This window comes from Haliotis rubra, unplaced genomic scaffold (assembly GCF_003918875.1).
Source record: "Haliotis rubra isolate DU_JTF1 unplaced genomic scaffold, ASM391887v1 Scf1278, whole genome shotgun sequence".
NCBI lineage: Eukaryota > Metazoa > Mollusca > Gastropoda > Lepetellida > Haliotidae > Haliotis > Haliotis rubra.
In genome coordinates, this window is record NW_025765201.1 from 183,022 (window position 1) to 200,895 (window position 17,874).

Consider the following 17,874-nt stretch of genomic DNA (forward strand, 5'->3'; position numbering starts at 1 on the left):
TTACTTTATTGCCATTTGTTTTGTCCTCAATCTGCACATGCTATTGACTCCAGCCTTTCATGATTTGACCCCAAATTCAAGGCTGTTTAGTGTATTTCAGCTCGAAAATTCCCGTGACCGTTGTTGACAGTGGATACAGCAAAATTGAAATGCCTCGATCCAGACCGATATTTTGCTGGGTAAGTGAGAAGTAGTAGGTTGGTCAGCATGCCACAGGACAGCCTAGGACAGATATTAATTATGGTGCTCTGGCCATGGCATGTCACTGTAGATAGTAAAGTGGTCTGAGGCTATATGTACTACATGTATTGGCTGTTAACAGCCTGGTTGTTTTGAATGTTGCTTTGGAAGTTAATGGGAAAACATTTGATTTTGTGCAGCATGTAAAGGTGAGTGCACATTTTAGTAATTCATACATTACATGTATATGCTTTCCTATTTATGTTTCACCATGGATACAAGTTGGCATTGTTATAGAGACTAATTTAAGGGAGTGAAGCTAGGGCTGCTTGAGTTGAATGGATTGTTTTAGTGGCCTTGATTTGAATGTAGCCTCGATTTGTGGTCTAACAGTGACAAGAGCCCACATGGTAATAGTTACCTGGCTTCTAAATTTGTTGAAACCGATGAATTGACAACAAATTAGGATAAAGTCACCACTGACACAATTTGGGTGTCTGTGTGTAAAGTCATATGATATGAGTATTGTGAGTATGAAATGTGTTCACTGCTGATGGCACAATATGTCACAAAACCCTCTTATTTTAAGTAAACAGTGTTGCATATGATCCATTCTTTCTGTTACACCTTTTTGCATATGAATAAACTTTTTCTCTCATGACTTTCAAACAATTATTTAGTTTCTCAAAACTGTCTCATGGCTGTTATGGTCTTTATGATTGAACATTTAATATGATCTTGACACTATTTTCAGCTTGGAGAATGACTGATGGTGACTGGGGAGGTGTATCTTTGCACATACAGCAGAATCAGAAGCCTTCACATCCAATGTTGTGTTTCAACAAGTCGGTCTGATGTTGGCAGTGTGTGCACCCTCCTTTCACCTTGATATCCTCTACCACCTTGAACAAGTTGTGGTACTTGAACATGTAGGTACATACAGTACATTTAAGTGCCCCAGTCCAGTGAAGGCTGTATCTCAAACCTCATCCATTAGATATTTCTGATGAATAATAATCACTTTTGGGCAGGGTAACTAATAAACTTCATAAGTTATCTGGGGTTTTTTCATTTTGTTTTTCATATATGCAATTGGCAAGTCTAGCATTCTCAAAACAGCAAACAGTGATTTTTTTTTATTTCATGGAAGTATTTCGAAGTCTTAGCTTGATGAATTGATAGACTCATGTGTAATTTCATTTCATGCTGTGGTCTCAAAGAGCTTTCATCTGTTTCAATTTCAATTTCTTGGCTTTAACAGGCAGTAGGGTTCTTTGGTCAGTGTTTCACATTGCTAGGCATATTCCAACCCCTTACTTTATACTTTCTGGCAAAATTCATTATTCAGCCTTACATATATCAGGACTTTAAAGCTGTTTATGGTGACCCTGGCCAATTTCTGGCCTGAATTCTGTGCTTTCTAACTTTGAACAATGTTTCTGATTCCTCTCCACTTAGATCACCAGCCTACATCAAAGATGCTTACACAAATGACTTTGGGGATAAATTAAAGATCAGACACTGGTGTTAGCCCTCTCATAAATGGTTTATCAAACCTGGACAGTTGTTTGTTTACAATGTAAACAATGCAGGAGTGTGTGTTGAAACAGTTTTAAACTATCTCAATCACATCAGGTCATGAGTATCAAAACCATATTCTATTAATGTAGCAGACTCTGCTATGATTTGATGATGTCAGCAGAGGAAGGCAAACAACTGACCATTAATGAACAGGAAGTTGCATAGTTACTAGTTTTGAGGTTTAAAGATTTTCTGTCATTCGAAATATGATGTTGTTATGAAATTATCCCATGACACTCTTTTTGTGACAAATGAATAAACTCCCATGGTATCTGTATGATTATAAAACATTCTATATTAATGCAGAAATACATTTTGCAAAACATTAATGAAATAGACATAATTTATCTCTTACAGGTCTTTCAGTGTAACAAATCTCTCTGTATCTTGTGCCATATAGACATGTTGGACAGGGAAAAGTATTGAAGCTTCATCCAATTCTTTTTAAAAAAAATTAAGTGACATATTTTTAAGTGATATGTACACATATACAGGGCATGGGGTAGCCCACTGGTTAAAGTGTCCGCTTCCCAGGTTCGATTCCCCACATGGATGAAGCCCATTTCTGGTGTCCCCTGCCGTGATATTGCTGGAATATTGCTAATTATGCATAAAACTAAATTCACTCTCTCACTCACATGTACACATACAGTACATAAATCACAGATTTGCCTAGTGCAGATGTCTCCATTTTTTTCAACATTAAGACCTTTCTGCACGTTTAAGGGCAGCTGCAGAAGGGTCATAAGTACACATATAAACATCACATAGGAAGACAAGGCATTATTGACTTAAGTAGTTTAGTGATATTTCATGCAACATGTAAGTGCATGTAAGTATGCATTTCATATTTCATATTTATAATAACCTGAAGATTACAGCAAAATATATGAAAAGGAAGCACCAGCTGTTTATCACCTAAATAATTTTCTTTTGCAAACTGCTTTGGAGACTACCACATGTGAAATATTATTTAGTTGCCATGTCATTTACTCTGTTCAATGTTAGAGCATGTAAAACACATTTTGGACCAAAGGCCATTTTGGATGTATTGGACTAGGTGTGGTGAAAGTCTGACAATATAATTATGTTCACAGCTGAGTTGGCTAGATCACTGACTTTGTATGTTGGCGATTTGGTGGAGAGAGTCGGTTAAAATCCTGGATGGGACTGAACCCCAAACATGTCTAGAATGTGTATTTTACTGAGAAAGTGTAATCTTGCATATAACATGGATTCATGTGTACAACTTGTATAAATGTGATATGTTTTGACAATTATTATGTATATTGAAGAAAGGATTTAATGGATTTGAAGGACTTGGATAATATATGTTTCTTTTCCATTTTAAAAGGCTTAATAATTATTATGATTACCATTAATACATCACTGAGATGTACTACCACTTCAACAAGTAATCCATCCTAACTTAGTAAGTACAGAACCTAGCCTTTGTTTCTTAGTTTGAAGATAATTGTTAGTCATGTTAGTGTCTCATTTGCCCTAATTCATAATCAGCCACATATTAAGAATAGGCAGCAGCTGAACTATTTGGGTGTGATTACATCTTGATATGGTATGTTAATAATGGTGTGCATTAATATAGTGTTCAGTGACTGTTTATGTGTTTCATATGTGTTTATTATGTTATAATCTATTGTGCAGTGATATGTTCATTGTACCATACTGTCAGTATGTTTACCCAAATAAACTCTAAAGAGTAATCTTAATGCTGATGAGGCAACCACATTAAAATATGTTTTACCTCAGTTTGGTTTGTCTTATTCTTTTCATTTTTTTGTGGAATAACACTCCAGATAGAATAAAGAGGGTCCTTGTGTGTACTTTTTGTATTGTATACATTTGTTAATAACTTTTGTAAAATGACTCAATAAATTATATAACATTATTAACATTAATCACATAATGTGAGATAAAATAGAAACAAACATATGAGATACAATTGAACCTAATGATGGATTTTGATGCATTTCAGGCACAACCTTCAAGAAATAGAAGCAATGGTGTTATTTCAAATGACATCATGACTGCCTTAGATTAAAACTTGAAGGAGGTGACATTCCCCAGAAAAGTAGGATTGTCAAGTTTTATCATTTTTGTAAGAAAATGAACAAGTTTGATTTACCTTTGAAAGAAATCCACAACCCTGTCCATGGAAAATACAGACTGGAAATTATTGATGGGGACAGGAAAATAGTGATTCCTCAGTCTGGACTTCATAATGTCATATCCACAAATTTACACAGCGCTTGTTGGGTTCAGGATCCGAAATTCAAAATATAAGAACATTTATATTGATAAACCGGTATTATGCTGAAAAATTCTTAGGAACTGCACAGGAGTTTATTGATAAGCAGGGTGACAGGCATTGTTATCCCAAATTTCCTAATGAAGCAAATTTGAAACCTGATATAGAAAACACCAGTGGGGCAACATACCATTGACTTTGTGGATCAACATAGGATCTACCTTGAGTATGGATGGGGAAATCCAAGAATACCACAATGTGACCAAGGCTCTGAGTTTAAGTGAGCAGTCAACCAATTATTAGTGGTGGTCTGATTAATTGAAATAATCGAAGATTGGTCGCAGTGACTAAATGACCAAGCAATCAAAAAATGTTTTTTCAAAATCGAACACAAGCAGTTTTGGAACACTTGTTTGCATTAACAATATTTTTCACAAGGTTGGTTTGTCTGAGTCATTATATTTACATTTCATAAGCACTACAAGCTTGTTCCAAGTCATGATTGAATTTATCTTAAAGACTCCTGGAAATTTATGTTCCTCACATACTAGCCATCCTTTAAATATATGAAGTATGAAAATGCATTTTGTGCAATTTACCCCCAAACCCAAAGAACTACATGTTTTTTTTTTGTAAATTATTTTGTGCATTAACAAAGGTAACAGGAACATTTGATAAATGATCCTAACCAATTATTTTCGATTATTGATCGGTTGTAATGGACCAATGATCAATTTTAACCAATTCCCAACACTACTAATTATGCATTGAAATGGGAACAATAATTGTCATAAGTCTTAACTCATCATCCCTAATATCAGGGAAGAGTAGGAGATAAATAACAAATAACATATATGGGATCTGAAATATGATATGTAATCTATAAAGGTCATGTCCATGGTTAAGGTCATAGATGTAAAGGCATCTTCCTGATGCTTGATATGAAGGAAATTATTGTTGGTGTAAGTTGGAACATATCAACATTAGGGCAGAGCCACAAACACAGAACAGATGTATTGGACTTGCAGGTTCCCACTCACTGGTCAGGCAATATATGCTCAGCTTTTTTGTGAACCGTTGGTACCACCACAAACTGGTAGTAATTCATGAACACTGTATGCCATAGTCACAATCAGACAATTGACCCCACTTTGTTAGGATTATAGAGATATTTTGCTAGTTTCATTTGCACATGCATGGCTGAAGATGTATTTGTTATTTTTCCATTGAGTGAATCAATGTATTTGACAGTTCACATCTTTCTGTCATGACACCTTAACAGGTATGCTCCCTCTTTGGCAGTGTTATATACTGTAGTTAGACTTTTCTGTTTTGATGTTACATTTTAACCTCAATTGTCAAATAAGGCATTTTAAGTTAAATCTCAACATCTGTGTCTATTTTGTGCATCCCTTCATGGTTACTCAGAAAACATCAACACATGGATGCAGTTATTATTTATATTATGGCATTAAAACAAATGTTTGTGTGTATAAATAACTTCATATGTTTACAGGTTGTTCACCATACCATCCCATGTTGGGTTGCCCCCAGTCCAGATCAACAGTTTGTTGAGGAAAAGCTTGGAATTCAGTTGATGCCTATTCTTGCTGTGAAGAGGAGCAATCTGAACTGTATGCAGGGGCACTGTTGAATTTTTTAGATTTAGCATTTAATTAGGCAAGTGGGCACATCTGTTATCCCATGTCATACAACAGTGCTGTATCTATATAGGTGAAAATAGATCCCCAGGAAAAATCCCTATGTTGAGTCAGGTGACCAGGAGGTAGTCAGTCTTGGTAAACTAGTTTATGGTACAGCTGAGTAGTCTGGGATGTTAATTATAATGCAGAGTCAATTATAAAGAAAGGTACAGCATCATACAAACATTAAAGGACTGATGAATGCTACATTATTATGATTATTATTATTATGAATTTATGACTTCAGTCTTTGCTGTCAAATGCAAAATCAGTCACTGAAAAGTACCAGGGTACCATTTCTAATTCATGGCATTACAAGGCATTGAAAGCTTTAAGAGTAGGGAGGAGGAAAGATTTCGTGTAGTCATTATTATGTAACTTGTGCTCATATGCTTTAGGATTAATGGTATGTTCTCTTATGTTTACACTTCTGGTGATTTTATGCACCATTGAAAGGGAAAAGGATGTAGATTTCTGTGCCCTCTTGTTACTCTTTGCACAAAAGCTATGATTTAAAATCAGTTTGACAAAGTGTATTCATATTGTATCTTAACATTCCCATGTTTTTATGTATTTTTTTATTTGTTCCCATAGTCAAAGGTATACAGTAACAACAAACACTGAAAAGGTGTAAAGATGTAATTATGATTTGTTGCTGAATATTGGCATGAGTGAATTCCATTTAAGACTTAAGACTGAATTTATCAATTTATTTATCAATTTCATTGTTTCCCTTGAAAATAAAGTTTTGAACAGAAAATATCTCTTTGATGCCATTTTATATTTAATGAATTTTGGAATTGATTTTTAGATTTACTTAAATTGATATGTTTTTGGCAGAGATAATGATTTGATTTAGTAATACATCATTATGTAATGTACCAAACCAAATCAAATATTTTGTAATGTTTATATTTCATGGTAAATAGTTATTTCGAGATCATTCCAGAATTTTATGGTTTCACAACAGTCCTAATAAGCACAACAAATGCTCTCAGAAACATCATTGCAAACTAACGGTAGACAAATCATTTTCAGTCAGGTTCATTTTGAATAATTATATTTTAGTATAAATAACTATTTGCAGAAATGTGTATTGAAAATAAAGAAGGTTAACATCTTTCAATACATGTCAATAGAAGTTGAAAATTTTGTGCCAATCAAATTCACAATCATTGAATATCATTTCCCATTTAGTACAAATCTCAAGTTTGTCATTTTAGAAATACACTTGTCATTAAGTAATCTTGAACCCTTTGAGAGCTTTAATATATATTTTAAACTTATCCTATCTCACGGTATGCACCATCTCTCTCTTCTAAGACCATGTGTGGAAACGTGCTGTCAGCTAAGTTGAGTCAAATCTAACTGGCCTCTGACCCCGCCCTGACCTCTGCCTTCACCCCAACATCAATGCCTGTCAATCATCCATCAAAGCGTGCGGCTCGCCTAAACGATCACATGACCACCTCTACTTGTCATTTCTTTCTTGTCGCCACGCTGTGTGGACGGTGTTGTGGATAAGAGAGGTTTTGTTTGTGTTTTCTACTATGGGGAAAGCCAATCGCCACGCTTCAAAGAAACACAAACATTGTGATAGATGCAATAGTAACTATTCGGCAGCGGACCCTCATAACTCTTGGCGCGTGGATTGCCATGAACGATGCAATTGGTCTAAACGCTGTAGTTTATGTGTTAACCTGGACGACGATGCATTCTCAGAGTATCGCCGGGTAGCTAGCAGGTGCAAGGCAGATAGAGATCGGAGGAATCCATCGGAAGGTCCATCGGAGCCGAAGTGTTCTAAATTAGATCGCCGAATAAAATCTGCAATACGTTTCTAAATCCAAATCTCCTAAAGAAGATTTTCTGTGCTTCAACTGTTCTGACCCCATTCGCCTAGTTCTATTACTTTGGAAGATTCGCCACCTCCACGCATTGTTGTTTTGTCCACATCTGACATACAACCACGCCATCCTTGTTGGTAAATGTGACTCAACGCCTCTAATGGGTCAGAGGTTGCGACTACTCATACTATTACATCACAAGTGACGGTTACAGGTAGTGCGGCGCTTTCAACCAGAGCGGCGCTTTACCTCGAGTGACGCCTCATTAGGACAATTATATATACGGCAGAGCCGCTTGTCACGGATCCCATCGGTTACTCAGAGCCGCCTCTTCCAGTGTGGCGCTTTGATGGATTCGGCGCTTACTACCAGTTCGGCGCTTCCTACTGGTTCGGGCGCTTAACCCTGGTATTCCTGGTTCGGTGTTTACTCCGGTTCGGGCGCTTCATGGTTTTATGCTTCCTCCCAATGGTCCTGGTTTGACGCTTTGCATCTGGTTCGACGCTTCCTTATGGTGCTCCCAGTTCGGGCGCTTCCTCCCAGGATTCCCGGTTTGGCACTCACTAATGTTGGTCTTGGCTCGGCGCTTGCTCATGGTATGCACGGTTTGGCACCCTTCCTAGGGACTCCTGGCGCTGCACTCACTCCTGGTCCGGGCGCTTCATCCTGGTTCGGCGCTCCACCCGGGTTCGACGCTTTGCTTCCGTGTTCAGGGTTTGACGCTTCCTCCTGGTGCGGCGCTTTGCTCCCGGCGCGTCCGGGTTTGACGCCCCTACTAGTTCGACGCTTCATCATGCTGCTTTTAATTCAGCCGCCACGGCCGCCCTGGTTCGGGCGCTTTACTCATAGTATTATTGGATCAACGCCACCCAGGGATTCCTATTGCGAAGTTTCACTCATTGGCCACTAGGCTCAATGCTTACTTATGGTGTTCCTGGTGCGGTAACGATCTCAAGCTACTGGAGTGGTTCATGGTTCAACGCCTCAGGTTTCAGCGCTACCACACAAGTGCCATCATCTCATGTGGGCTGACTCAATCAGATGTATGTTCATCCTCGCCATGTGACATACCTCATCTTCCCTCTGGGGCTGCTACAATTTCATCAGTTCCTTCTGCTACAGTTTCGACGGGCAGATCTGTTTTGCCGCTTTCCTGGAATCCAGTGTCTGAGGGGGCAACGCCTCAACCTATGGACTTTGATGCCTTTGTGTTGGCGGTAGCATCAGGAGCCAGTGTCATCTCCTGTTACTCAGTCATCAGGGATTTCGACCACGCCAGCGTGCCTGTGCAAGAGATTCTACGCTCAACAACGCCGCCTATGTCTTCAGGAAGTATGTCTCCTTCGATGTGAGTGTGGATGCTGTTGACTCACCTCAGCTACTTATCTGGATTGCTGATGACCTCACGCTACAGCGTAGTACTTCAAGGATGACATTTTATCCAGTTTTGATATGAAGACTGGAGACTTTGGTTCTATCATGTTCCTCCCCGACGCGCATCACTCAGCTGACTGCGCCCCTGGATGAGGCTTTTGCTAGTTTGAGGAAGATTAAAGATGGTTTTGCTACTCGCTTCAACTTGGCATCGGCTCATGTACATGGATTGTCATCTATGATTGCCTCTCCTCCAGTAGATGATGATATCACGCTGTTTGGGACTTAAACAGAGAGATTATTCGCCCTTTCTGGTCGAAGACCGTGAACTGATACATTTAGATGCGTCCATAAGGAAGATTATGGCTCCATTGAACTTAATGTTGACAACTACTGAAGCGGTGGCCATGTCTGTCGCGCATGCGCTTGCCCATCAGCAAGCATACATCCGAGTTGCAGGAACAATTCCAAACCGTCCTAGATCTCTTTGGCTCATTTCTTCTTCTATGTCACGGCTATGAGGCGTAGAGGACCGCTACAATTATCATCCTGGGAAGACAGATTCAGAACGGACCTGTTTCACCCACCCTGGTCGGGCAATTCTCTGTTCAACGGGACGATTAGGGAAGTAGCCGAAAGAGTAGGGAAGGATGCCCATCTACAAGTCTCGGTCGAATTGTTGAGGTTCCAGCGACTACAAGTGGAGCAATCAATGAGACAGCGATTTACCAGCTCACTATGTCCCTACTAATCCGACCTTCGCCGGGTTCTACGGCTTCTTTTCGTGGGAGGGGTTCCTACGGAAGAGGACGATCGAGTCGCCAACGAAGAACTGCCACTGCTCCACGATCAACTTCCACTACCGACCAGCCCACCTCACAGAGACGCCATAGGCAATGACTTGTTGACATTGAAAGGCCACTGGGAACTTCCACCTCCAGTCGCACTCCATTCAGATTTCCCCAGTAGGAGACTGACTTGCTCCCAATTGGACAATTTTGGGAGACCCTTACGCCCTGTCCATGTTAACCAAGGGATTCCAGTTACCAGTCATCGGAAACCTCCTCCGCCACAATACTTCCGGATCGCAGAACGATCCCAAACAACAATCGGCTGTTCTGTGATCAACGATAAACACTTTACTCAAGAAACTTATGATCAATCCCTGGGTCCGCCCCACCAATCCAGGGTTCTATTCTCCAATCTTTCTGGTGCCCAAGAAGGATTCGACAAACTGAGATTAATCTTCAACATGAAGACTTTCAACGAGAAATTTCTGCAGCCCCGCCTCATTTTCACATGATATCGGTGGCACTCCTCAAGACAATTATCGCCAGGAGACTGCATGGTCAGTTTGGATCTTCAGGATGCCTACCTCCACATCCCGATATTCCTGGCGATCGCGAAATTCCTTTCGGTTCATCTTCGAGGACATCCACTATCAATGGCGTGTTCTCCAGTTTGAATTTCTTCGCCCCCGGCTGTTTACACGGGTAACGGCTTCTATCACCAGTTTTCTTCATCGCAAGAGGACAGTGTTCAAGCCTACATCGACGACCGCATTCAGGCACAGAACGATCATGCCCTTCTGGTTCGTCACATGCAGTTTCATGCGATACAGCTTTGCCAATTAGGATGGTTAATCAATCTGCAGAAATCGGAACTAGTCCCAATGTGCCGACTTCAATTCATCGGAGCTGTTTTCACACACAGGTCAACAGAATGTTTGTCCCGAGGGATCGCTTCTGCAGATACAGCGTTGGTCTCCCTAGCTCTAGCGCAAGCCAGGACGCCCGCCAATGGCAGGAACTCCTAGGCCTCTTGACGCCGGCTCAGAAGACTATGAGGCAAGTCCTGTACTACATGTAGAGAAGGTTGACATTCCGCTTACTGACCTCTACTCTTTGAGCAATCACGCCAGTGAAGTGTTGATCCCGACACCTGTATGGTTTTCAAAGCCGCTCTGCTCCTAAGTCCTTTCTCACCTTTGGTAAGTTAGGAGATTGGTACTGAACGCTAAACTAGTTGAGCAACCAGGCTATTCCTTCTTTCACCGCCTTCCAGCGCAGGTCTGTGGGGATACTTTCGAAGCAGGGACTGTCCAGATTAAGGTCCTGGACTTTAATTCACTGGGGTCACCTGATAAATCAAGGGGTGGCGGGCCTCCTTGCCAAACCCGCGCCTTTTGCTTGTCAAAAGTTGCGGCTGAAAACCACATTAACTCGGGAGAGCTTCACTCCTTAGAGTTTTTGTGCTGTATAAGCCAAGGGGTTACCTGAAAAAAAAAAAACAAAAAACAACAAAAACATCTCAAGTTTGGAGTTTGCATATCGGGAGTTGGTGCTTTCTCCTGGCCTCCTTTGAGTTATGCGCGTTTTCCCGGGTGGTAGTAGTAACCGGGTAATCTGCAACCCGCCTACCAACCGTGGATTATGCATACCGTGAGATAGGATAAGTTTAAAAATTTGAAAATTTTATAATAAATTGTATATTTATATACTTGTCCTATCTCACATGTTTGACCCACCCGACCTGCCCCACATCACAGATTACTGGAAGCTCCAAGACGAGAATGACAAGTAGAGGTGGTCATGTGATCGTTTAGGTGAGCCGCACGCTTTGATGGATGATTGACAGGCATTGATGTCGGGGTGCAGGCAGAGGTCAGGGCGGATCAGAGGCCAGTTAGATTTGACTCAACTTAGCTGACAGCACGTTTCCACACATGGTCGTAGAAGAGAGAGATGGTGCATACCGTGAGATAGGATAAGTATATAAATATACAATTTATTATAAAATTTTCAATTCTTTGGTAAACATTGATGTATGAATTGTAGGAAGGAATGATAACTGTATTTTTAATAACATTTTTCCAAATATCAGGTCAGATTTGAAGTAGATAGTTATAGTCTAATTGTGTCCCTCTTATTTTGTATTGTATCTTTAACTTATCAAAAGGCATAAATCCATGCTCATCACATACATCTTTTACTGTCAATAAACCCTTATACGCCCAGTGTCTAATATAAGTGTTTTTATGATTATGATTGAGCCATAATGGTTGTGCAAGAATGTGATCAGTATTGTCAGAATTGGCATTAACCTTTTTGCAATAATTGTTCCATGCTTTTAAACATCTTTCCAATAAGGGTTTTCAATGTTAAGTATTTTGTGAATATTTGCTCCATACTTGAAGATATCATTATAAGGTATATTGAAAGGATTATTGTCGGATGATTTTTTACAGTAATTATTGTCTAAGAGTGGATAATTTTAGAGCTTCAATAAATGTTTTTATATCAACCATACCCAGTCCCCCTTCAGCCTTTAATCTTTTCATTGTGATTCTTTTTATTATATCATTATTACCATTCCAAATGAATTTGAAAAATATCTTTTCAAGAAACTTGCTAAAACCATCTGGAGGATTAGGCAATGAGCTTAAAATATGTGCTACTTTTGAGAGGGCTAATGTTTTTATGACAGTAACCTTTCTCATCAATGTTCCTAAGGTTATATGATCAAGCTGGATTGTGTCAAATAGTTGTTTTATTTAGAGAATGTGTTATTGCCATAGATTTCAAATAGGAATATAACACACACAAACACACACACACACACACACACACACACACACACACACACACACACACACACACACACACACACACACACACACACACACACCTAAAAAAACCCACAAAATTATGACAGGGTCATAGGTAAATTTCTAATAACAAAAAATTGCACTCGACTGATTTTTATGTCACTGGATGAACATTGGTTGATGGTAACTTAGTGGTAAATAAAATCATCACTGTTTAAACAAGTTCATGGTCAGCACAGGTATGGATGGTATATAGTGCCTAAATGCAAGAGGTAATTCGTTTAGAGTGTGTGATGAAGCATTTGTTGATATTTAGCAATTTCTAGAGCCAACAAAGAAACAGTACATTTTTAACCATTTACAATGATCCACTCTTATATGAACCCATGAAGATACGGGTTAGAGTTGATCTTCAGTAACCCATGCTTGTCGAAGAGGCTTACTAACAGGATCAGGTGGTCAGGTTTGCTGACTTGGTTGTCACGTCATCTTATCCCAATTGGGTAGATCGATGCTCATGCTGTTGATCACTGGTTTGTCTTGTACAGACTCGATTATTCAGAGACTGCTGCCATATAGCTGGAATAGTGCTGAGTATGGCGTAAAACTTAACTCACCTACTCACTCTTATATGTACCCTGAAATGAAAACATTGCTGATGCCTGGATTTGTACCAAAGTAGGTAAAATATCATATTTTTTCACATGTATTGTCTTAACAGACTCATTGCCAGATGCAAAAGAAGGAGAAACCCATGACAAAAAGGTTATTACAATTTGAGACACTTTTAAGAAATATCATAATGGTAAGCATTCCTTTATGCTAAAGGAACATGTTTGCACTTGGTGATAAATAATTTTACTTTTCAGGAAGGGGAGAACAGACTCCAAAGAAGAGTAGATGTGATGACACCAAGAAAGGTATTAGCTGATGGGTATAGTATATGGGACTAATAAACTCAAGATGAATCATAATTTGGTATGCAAATGCTAAGTATGAGGTTGTGTCAGTTTCTCATTTGGCTTCAGATATGGCATTTTCTCACGTCATTCATTTTTCTGAAATGGTTTATTGTCTCAGTTGATAAATGCTACATTTGTACATACATTGAAGAATATTTGTGATACTCATGAAAAAATGTGTGTGTGTGTGTGTGTGGGGGATACTAGAAGGTACAAACTGTAAAAGAACTGGAGCTATAGGCCTCATTTTGTGATCTTGAAATTTTGAACAAGAAGGGCAGCTAACTGCATATCTATTGCACTGTCTCAAAACCACCAAAATGAGATCAGTCTTGAAACATTTGTAAAAGAAACATGAATGTTTTGTTTTGTAACAGTGTAACGATGCAACATGTTACATCTTGGTGCAGAATAGAAAAAAGTGGATATGTAATGTCCGTTTAAGGGAACGTTCATTATTTATGGCTTTTGTTACATTGGTTTTTTTTATTTATTTTATTTTATTTTTATGTATTTATTTATGTATGTATGTATGTATGTGTGTGTGTGTGTGTGTGTGTGTGTGTGTGTGTGTGTGTGTGTGTGTGTGTGTGTGTGTGTGTGTGTGTGTGTGTGTGTTGTGTGTGTGTGTGTTTGTTTGTTTGTTTGTTTATTCATTTATTCATTGTGATGCTTCAGAAAAGGTAGGGTAATGTAATGTCCGTTTAAGGGAACGTTCATTATTTATGGCTTTTGTTACATTTTATTTTTTTATTATGTATTTATTTTTTATTTATTTTTTTTTATTTATTTATTTATTTATTCATTGTGATGCTTCAGAAAAAAATTAGGGTAATGTAATGTCCATTTAAGGGAATGTTCATTATTTATATTTTTTTGTTTTTTTTTTTTATTTATTTATTTATTTATTTATTTATTTATTATTTATTTATTTTTTTTATTTATTTATTTATTTATTTATTTATTTATTTATTCATTTTATTTATTTTTATTTATTTATTTATTTATTTATTTATTTATTTATTTATTTATTTTATTTTATTTATTTATTTATTTATTTATTTATTTATTTATTTATTTATTTATTTATTTATTTATTTATTTATTTATTTATTTATTTACCCCAGTGCATTAATTAGGCACCACCCTATTTTTTGAAAATAAAATGTGATGCTTCAGAAAAGTTAGGGTATAGCCATCAATTTAATCAACCTTTAGTTAAAAAAGCTTTATCCACTGACAGTTTTACAGATACCATAACCTTTTCTATTTTTTATGAAAGAATGTGTTGATTAAAATGTGATTGGACTGAAATTTTACCCAAAATAATTATTCCTCTCCTGCTCAAACTACACAATTGAATTACGTTTTGACTAAGAATAACAATTCTGTTATATACCAAGATGACATTTACACATCAAGTAAGCTTTAATTACGCATAATCAGGAAGAACCCGAATGTCAAAGATTCAGACATTTTTCCAACAATTCAGATTGCTAATTGACAAAACTGAAAAAGGCCACATTAATAAGATTTTGGAATAAATGTTTTATGATTTTGAGTTTATTGTAATGAATAAACACTTCCCTTGCCGGATACTGATAATTACAGCTAAAATCTGTTTGTTTTGTTTGTAAAGCAACTTTTAATGCATTTTAAAATTTGCCTTTTTTTAGTTTGACTGTAACTTTTCCTAAATCTTAGTTTACAAACTTTCATCCATTCACAATAAATAACGAATGTATAGGCCACACAACAATCAATTATTACTTTCACTTTTCAAAACACCTGTTTTAATATGGGCAATTATCCTAATCAAAATTCAATGATGTTTTCGCTTTTGAAATGTTAAATGCTTGCTCTATCAAATCATAAAGGTTATTTTTGAAAGAGTTGAGAATTTTATTTCAGACAAAATTAATTGGTAGAAATAGAGGGTGGTGCTTGTTTTATGCACAGATGTTTATTTATTTATTTATTTATTTATTTATTGATTGATTGATTGATTGATTGATTGATTTTGAGGGGTGGGGTGGTGATGATTTTAAGGGAGGGGTCACCCGCTTTCTTCTGGGAGGTAGGGTAGTCGTGGAATTTTGTACACATGTACCCGGCTGGGCAGCATTTTTGTACATAATTATATTTAAATTATAAATATACAAATTAATGTGGGGGGGGGCATAATTGTATTTGTACATGGGAGGGGGTCACTTTGTACATAAATTTTAAGTTACTCAGATTGTACATGCTTCTCCATAAAAATCATCAAACTCCTCTCCCTCCCCCTTGTGATTTTTGTTGGACTTAAGTTTGTACTGCCAAAAGAAAATTAGCTTGCTAATGCTATTATTATCTCATTGAAACTGACTGTTGCTATTTTTTAACAAGCATAAAACATTAACTGAGTTAATGTATCTCGTTGATGTATAACACAGTTTCCCAAATATGACCAAATATTGTGATGCAGGTACATGATATACATGTATGGTAGTTCACCTTGTCCAAGCATTCGCTCAAGAATGGTACAAGAATCTTATCAAAACGTCACACTTATAAAATAAAAGAAGTTGTTATCCATAAAAAATTGTTCAATATAAATAAAAACACTTCTATCTTTTGTACTTCAGAGCAGCCACATATTACCTCGAGAGGTTAACCGAATGCAAATCAACAGAATATGATGCTGACCAAGTACCAGGAAGAGGTGTCCCCATCACTGTAGACGACAAGTGATGACAGTTATCTTGATGGACTACAGGAATGATTCAAGTGCATTCATTATGCAGTTTACTGATTTGTTTGATGTATTTTGATAATTGTTCTGGCATTCTGATGTCAGCTGAGTAACACCTCCATAATGGAGACAAATTAAGGAACTTCTGTTTTGAAGCAGTAAAATAGTCTCAGCAAGAATTTTTATTTATTTTGCCAGCAGAACAGAAGTTTCCATTAATTTTCCCACACAAACATTTTGTGCTTTTCTGTTCTCCATTTGTGCTTATTGTCCCTGCTGAACAATTGGACCACCTTTTCAGTGACATTTTTTTACACTGCATGACAATGTGATTTATAAGTATGATTTGATATAGTTTGATGGTTTGATATTAGTATATGTGGCATGTAGTAAACAATGGAATAGTAAAGTTATGCCATATTTCTTGTATTTCATGATACTGGCTGTTATATTACTTTTGTGATAGTTAGTACTTAATTAAGGCTGCACATACTGGCAACTAAGTCTCTGCATGTCTGCCATGGAAGGCATGTAAAACTGTTGCCCTTTGCCAGAACGAAGAAAGTTTTATATGTGTAATTCATGATATGTGAATAATGTCTGACATGTGATGTTACATCTAAATATTTAATGTGTATGCTGTTAGTCTTAGAAAAAGAAAATTACCCCATCTTGAAATATTCAGCTTTGTCAGTTTTGTTGCTCCAGATTTTGCCATATTTTGTTTCTGGAGGACATTTTGTGAAATGTAGTTACCTATCATGAGTTCATACCAAATCATTTGATAAAGGTAATAATTTATAAACAAGATGTGCAGCCCAGTGAAACAGTGTTGTTTCCGTGAATGACTACAACACAAAGATTAATTTAATGAGATTATTCTTCATTAGTCCCGGGAATTGTTTTGGTAAAATGTTCATGTCACAAGACAACACAGGTTCTAAGAAGGAATTCACACATGCATAATTAAACATGACATGTGCCTTCTTCTTTCAAATGGATACCCTGTTCTTTGAAGGTTTTGGTCATGATCATTAAAGTTGATGTCAGTGTTCATGTAGCTGTAAAACATGTTTCACTTATTATTACTCATATATGATGCAAGGTATTCCTTATTTTCATGTCTGGTTATAATTACTGCCATGTTTAATGTTAGTGCTATGTCAACATATTCAAGGTGACATTTGAGGTGATTGTGAGTGAGTATGGTTTTACACCACTTTTAGCAATATTCCAGCAATATCACGACGGGGACACCAGAAATGGGCTGTACCCATGTGGGGAATCAAAACAGGGTCTTCTGGGTGATGAGCTTAACATTTTGTGAAATGTGACTGTAATACTTGTATTTATATCATAGACTTGGTTATTGTTGGATTTTAATCAGTTGTATGGTTTTGAAATTATTCTTGTAACACTTGAAAAATACTTTAAGGAATGGGGTGTAGGGATGCTTCTGTTTATGAAAATATTTTCAAATAGTTACCTTGGTTTGTTTACTAGTTTATATTTTCACAAATATGATGGGTGTAATGTTCAATGCCATATACATGTAACCTCCACGTATTTACACATTTCACGTTGGTGAGCCAATGGCATTACTTCAATTGTTTGTAA

General features: G+C 37.3%; 1 long non-coding RNA gene across 1 annotated transcript; it reads left to right on the top strand.

Annotated features, from left to right (window-relative positions):
• The first annotated feature begins 1,059 nt into the window (after window positions 1-1,059).
• Window positions 1,060-16,482, top strand: LOC124266734. Its single transcript, XR_006895835.1, has 5 exons — window positions 1,060-1,109; window positions 3,758-3,853; window positions 5,547-5,664; window positions 13,431-13,481; window positions 16,151-16,482. It is a non-coding gene; the product is annotated as an uncharacterized LOC124266734 (long non-coding RNA).
• Window positions 16,483-17,874: the final 1,392 nt, after the last annotated feature.